Here is a 6236-nt window from a genome sequence, read left to right as displayed (position 1 = left end):
CCATCAGGAGTGCTTACTGCCATGCACAGGCGTGATCCAGCAAGCCACTGCTGTCCTTGGCAGTGACTGAGCTGCTCCAGCACAGGGACTGTGCTGAGGCCATTCCCAGTTCCTGCACTGCACAAACTGGGCTTCCCAGTGCTCTCCTTTTTTAAGTGAAGTAAATATTTCTGTTTAAGTATTTATTATTGGCATTTTGCATTTCCTCATCCAGATCCTCATCTCATTCTAGATTTTTTTTTTTAATGGAATTCTTGAGAGATCTTTGAGTCAGTCTAAAAATATGTGGAAGTCTGAGCAATTCCGGAGCTCCTGCTGAAGGGGGATAACATAGATTAGGCACTGGCAGACAGGTGCTAGAGTGAATGGCTTGTTACATGCAGGAAGCCAAGTATGAGGAAGAAGAAGGAGAATTTATTATGAGCCTCTGTTCTGTTTTGGAAGTTGTCCATCCTGCATTCTTCTCTGAATTTATTTGGAGTGATTGAATGTGGTTTAGCTTCATGGGCTTTTTGTAGCCATGTATTTTTGATAGAGAGGTTTGAAAAGGATTGTTTTTTTTCAGGAGATTTCAAAGGTTTATGCAACTCCAAAGCAGAGCTGTGACCGTCAGTGTGTGTTGCTATTTTTAGTAGGTGCGTTGGCTGTTTTTCTCCTAGATTTGACCCAGATCAAATCCAGTTACCTGTGCTGTAAGGACAATCCCCCAACCATTTCCAAACAAAGGTCTGATCTGTTGTAGGCTCTGGACGGAGCCATGGTTTATACCATCCTGCTAGTCTTTGGACCTTGATCTGTCGGCCTTCAGGTTTAACTCCATTCCTCCTTTCCCATTCCTCCATTCCTCTTATCTCCAGCCACAGTCTGACCTGGAGGGGACAGGACCAGGACAATATCCTGAGCGGCTTCACAGGGCTGCTGGGAGCAGAGCACAGCAGGCAACGTGCAGGTCAGAGGAAGAAGAGGCCTGGGCTTCTCCTCCAAGATCTCATCCACCCTTTTCTTTCTCCTCCTGCTGGCCACCTCTTCGCTCCCTCCTTTGTCATTGCCTGTTTTTCTCTTATTCCTTCTTTTTTGTCTATGCCAGGTCAAGTCTCGTCTTCTCATCTCTTTTTTTTTGGTGGTGTTTCCATTGCTCTGAGCTTTGCCGTATCACTTTGCTCTCCTTTTGGAACTCACTGGGGAAAACAGGGTACTTGTCCTGGCCTGAACCCGGATGGATGAGCTGAACAGGATTTATGCCTCTTCTCGTTGGTTTAAGCTGATTTTGACCCCAGCACAGCACCGGTCTCTGCAGCACAAGCTGGTGAGCTGTGATGGTTCATCCGTGTCTCCAAAGATAGTTTGGCCATATGCCTACATCCTTCAGAGCAGTAGTCTCACTGGATCACTAGATCAATTTGCCCATGAAGCTGTAAAATTTACGTAATTGCTCCCCCAGGGCCCATGGTTCACACTGTTGGGTTATTCTCTGCTGCCTTTCCCATGGTGTCTATCACCTCCGGAGAGCAGGAGCAGCTCTGGACAGGGCCGAGGCAGAGACATTAACTGTGACTGCCAGCGCTTGTGAAATAGCATCCGTTTTTCCCAGAAGAAGAAAAATCCCTTCACCTAGATGTCCTGGCCCCGTGTTTGAATAGTAACATTAGATGTACAAAGAGAGACACAAATTACTTGGCAGGTTCGTTGTCAAAAGAAGAATGGTCTGAAGCACTCTCGGGGCACTCAGCTGGCACTGGGACAGGAGCAGCACTGTGAGATCTTGTGGGAGAAACCAGGCTAAGAGAAAGGAGAAATTCCTCTGTCTTTTCACTGCCACTTAGTAGATTGTCTGTGTCCTAAGGCACAGCGAAAGAGGCTTAGCTGAAGGGCTGACATTTGAGATAGAAAGAGAAACTAATGTATCAGCGTGACTTGGGCATGGCTGTAGCTAGGCAGTGCCTCTGCTGTAAAACTGTCAGTTGTCTTTTGTTGTAGGGAGAATGGGCTTGGGCGGGCTTACAGCTGACATCCGAAGACCTGGTTTGTATTTTGTGGTGCAGAAGTTCCAGCCAGACTGCTCGGAGAACTCTCCCCAGCCTTCCTACGTGTCCTCTGTTGTGTGAAGGGTTGGAGAGGCTGCCACTTCTCACCCACCCTTGCTGCCTTGTTACACCGTTGGGTTTGCAGCTCCCTGGTAGTTTCTGGGCTATAGTGTGTCTAACAGCATTGTTCATTCAGTCCTCGTGGGCATTTGTCCTCCATAGGATCCGTCTTCCCTCTCAAACGGAAGCATATTTACCTGGTCTGGCACACAGCTCTGGAGCTGGGATGTGCTTTCCAAGCCTCATACAGGTGTTGAAAGCCTTTTCCTTGCGTCTCTGTTGCCTGCAAGAGAGTTTGTACAGCGCTGCTGAGCACTCTGCCTCATGGCAAACGGGGTTAGGATGTAATCTTTATGAGTTCTTTTTATTTTATTAGATAGCTAGTAAGTATGTTTCCAGACTGTATGGGCTTTACTGGGACAAAGGATGCTTGCCTGGGTCCTGAGTTGGGGGAAACCCTGCGTTTGTACCGTCCTGCTGGTTTTAAGCACGCGTAGACAAACCTCGCTCTGTGATTCAGGAGCTGCAGACTGAAATCTCATGCTGGAGACAATGTTTTAATGCTGGGTGGGATACATCCAGCCCTGTGCATCAGTTTCTCAAGCAGAGATGGTATGGAAGATGAGAAACTCTTGGAGGAATTTCAGGAAAGCTGGTTCCTAAAACCCAGCCCTTGGCCTCTGGGTGCTTCTGGCTGAGGTCTCTGTGCCCAGAGTGCCCCAGGGATCCCCGGGGGCCGGGGATTTACGACTGTGACCTTCCTCCCAAATGTGGCTGAACGCTGAAGGCTGAAGCCGTGGGTGGTTGCTCAGATGTGCTCTGGCAGCAGCAGCACCCACCAGCTCTTCTTTTGTATGGGACAAAGCACTTTGAAAGGTAAGGAGGTGTTGGGGCAGTGGGAGGAGATGAGAAAAGCCAAGCTGATAACAGGATAAGGATATAGGGGATGGTCTTGGAGAGACCCACTGATCCCATCGGCAAGCAGGACATTGCTGAGCAGTTGTTGGAGTTTTTTTCTTTTTGTTTTGTTTTTCTTTTTAAAAATTTGAGTTGAAGATCCTGGCTAATTTCTAGGGCCTTTCTCCTGCAAATTTTAATTAAAAAGGACTAAGTGACTTGGGTCTTTGACATGATCCCTTATTAAATTCACTCTCACAGACTTGCTTTGATTCAATCAGAAATACTTAATGAGAACTTACCTGATGGGAGTTCATTCCCTTAAGGCTGGAAAGGGGAAATGTTTAAGCCTGGCACAGCCACCGAGGGTTCCTGCGAAGCCAGTGCTAATCCTGTCTGGCATCATGGGAGTTCAGGGGATGCCGTCTGTGCCAGGTCCTTGTTAGATGTCTGGGCTGTTACTAACGGAGCTGGGCATTACTCTCGCTCTGTAGGATTACTGGATGAGCCTTGGCTGGTCGTGGGCCATGTGTTGACTTGAGGGGAGAGCCTGTTTCTCCTTCAAGAAACTGGGATTTAAGTGCATGCTGTGAATTTAACCCCTTTAGTCTTACCTTCCCTCAGGGAGCAAAATCATGCCTGTTTGTGATGGGTGAAGGTGTTTGGTGCCTGTATGGTAAAGGCAGCAGCTGGGGAGCTGGGCTCTGACCCGAGCTTTCTGTGGGAGTTGAGCTAGTGCGACAGCCACCGAAAGATATTTCACTAAAGTGGCTGGTTTGGTGTTTGTTCTGTAAAGACTGGCCTCAGCCGCTTACTTGACTAACTCTTTTCCTTCTTTTCCAGCTAAACCCTGTCCTGGTTCTCCCTTCAGTGACTGCAGCAGGCACTAAACCTTGCACACAGCTGCTATCTAGTGGCCAGAGGAAGGTACTGGATGCATTTTTCTCCTTCATAGAATCATAGAATGGTTAGGGTTGGAAAGGACCTTAAAGATCATCTATTTCCAACCCCCCTGCTATAGGCAGAGAAATCCTCCACTACACCAGGTTGCCCAAAGCCTCATCTAACCTGGCCTTGAACACTTCCAGGGATGGGGCATCCACAACTTCTCTGGGCAACCTGTTGCAGTGCCTCACCACTCTCAATGTAAAAAATTTCTTCCTTATATCTGATAAATCTAAATCTGCCCTCTTTCAGTTTGAATCCATTGCCCCTTGTCCTATCACTACACGTCCTTGTAAAAAGTCCCTCTCCAGCTTTCCTGTAGGCCCCCTTTAGGTACTGGAAAGCTTTCTGTGTGAGAGGATTGTGTTAGAGATGCAGGCACGAATGTGTTATGCGTATTCATGCAAATTGTCGGGTTATTGCTATTTTTCGGTGGGTTAGCTGTGCAAAAATCTTTTTAGTTGATGGTGCAGTCACTATAGGACTATATCTTAAATAATTTAGTCCTTTGCAGTTGTAGACAGCATAGCTAAGGGACTGTGTAGTAACTAACCAGGGGTCTGATGTGCTTGAAATTTACTGGAAAGTAAAGCAGGGACAAGCCCCCTTACAAAGAAAAAAATACCGGTAACATAATATACTCAACATTTTATTATAAAACCCTCTAAAGCGCCACTTTATAGGTCACAGTTACAACAAAGGAAATGCCATGAGTTAGGAAAACAACAGGGACACAGAGACATTGTTTAACATTTCTCGTCTGGGGAACGTGTGTTGCTCAGGACTTGCCTATGTTTACTATCCCCTGATGGAGATAGCCCAGCAGGACCACCGAAGTTGACTGGGCTGTGGTGGGGAAAGCAGAGCTGCTCTCATCCATTGCTGTCTCAGTACCACTGTGAAACGTCTGGACAACATCTGGAGGATGACAGCAGGGTCTATGGAGAGGGCATAGTACTACACATATATTTAGGGTGTAGAGAAGGGCTCCTGCCAGCTCACCATGGGTCAAACCAGAAGCTTCATGGCATCCATGGCCTCCCTGTAGTTTGGAGATGAAAGTCCCCTGGTCATGAGCCAAATGTTTCAGTGGTTGATTTGCACGAGTTTCTCCTGTATACAAACCTTGCTCAGGGACAGGCCTGACAGCTGGGTTTTCAAGGGTTAGGAAGGTAGAGCCATTTTTGCCTCTCTCTGTTTACCCGGGCTCTGCAATGATGCACATTGGTGTAGCTGCAGGACCCCAGGAACAACCCAGCCAGAGTACCAGTGCTGCTTTGGAAAACAGCTGCAGCCCCACACAGGCGACCCAGTTCCTGAGCCTGGGCTCTAGGGCTAAAGGATCATCAGAGGAGTCAGCCAGAGGCATCTCCAGGCTGTCAGACCTGACAGCAGGGTACAGGGAGGAGAGGGTGTATGGATTTCTGACACCCTGCCCACCCCCACTTCAGATTTCAATGTCTCTAAGTTTAGGACTCCCAAATGTTCTGCCAGAGCTCAAAGGCTATATTTAGTTTAATAATTTGGAAATAAATGTGACAGCACCAAGACAGCCATCAGCCCACCAGTGACATGGTGATGCAACCTTGCCCATTGGGCCTTGGGGAAAACCCTGTCCATGTGAAGAGGCTCCTTTTGCACAGGGATGGCTTCAGCAGATTGTAGAGCTGTGGGGCTGGCTGGGCCTGCTTGGGTCTTTGACATGGGGACCAGAGAGCATCGGCAAAGTGGTGCTTACAGCTAGGGCAGGAGCACTAGGAGGGCTTTACCTCCCCTCCCCAGGGAAAGGGCAAGACCTGAAGGATATCAGGATCCAGCTTCCCTGTCCAACACATGGGCAGGCCTAGGCCTTTGATAAATTATTAACAAGCATTCAAATATGATTATTTTTTTTTTCCAGAACAAACTCCTTGGGTGAAGTAGATCAAGATCTCCAAGAAAATTAACTGCATCTGCTTGGCAGATCTTCTTTGCCCAGAGCTCTTGGTCTGTAATGCAGCTTATAGTATGAGAAGGTGAGGAAGGATGTCCCTTGATATTCTGGCAAATCTGCAGCAGGTTGGTAGGAGTAAGTACTTGCTGGGCTGCATCAGGACACTGATTAAAAATCCCCCGGACTGGCTGCTGTGTGCTTCTCATTCATGTCTCAACCATCTCAGGCATGGGTATCTCCCTTGACTGAAGGCTGGATGAAATGCAGCTGAGCGATGACTGGCAGCAAGACAGGTGAGACTTTAGTTGACTGCAGCTTGCCATGACAGGTTGAAAACCACCGAGGTATAAAGAATAGCAGAGGCCCCTTCTGAACCC

Source organism: Tauraco erythrolophus, chromosome 9, assembly GCF_009769465.1.
Source record: "Tauraco erythrolophus isolate bTauEry1 chromosome 9, bTauEry1.pri, whole genome shotgun sequence".
Taxonomy (NCBI): Eukaryota; Metazoa; Chordata; class Aves; order Musophagiformes; family Musophagidae; genus Tauraco; species Tauraco erythrolophus.
The sequence above is the reverse complement of the archived record's forward strand: the minus strand, read 5'-3'. Positions refer to the sequence as shown.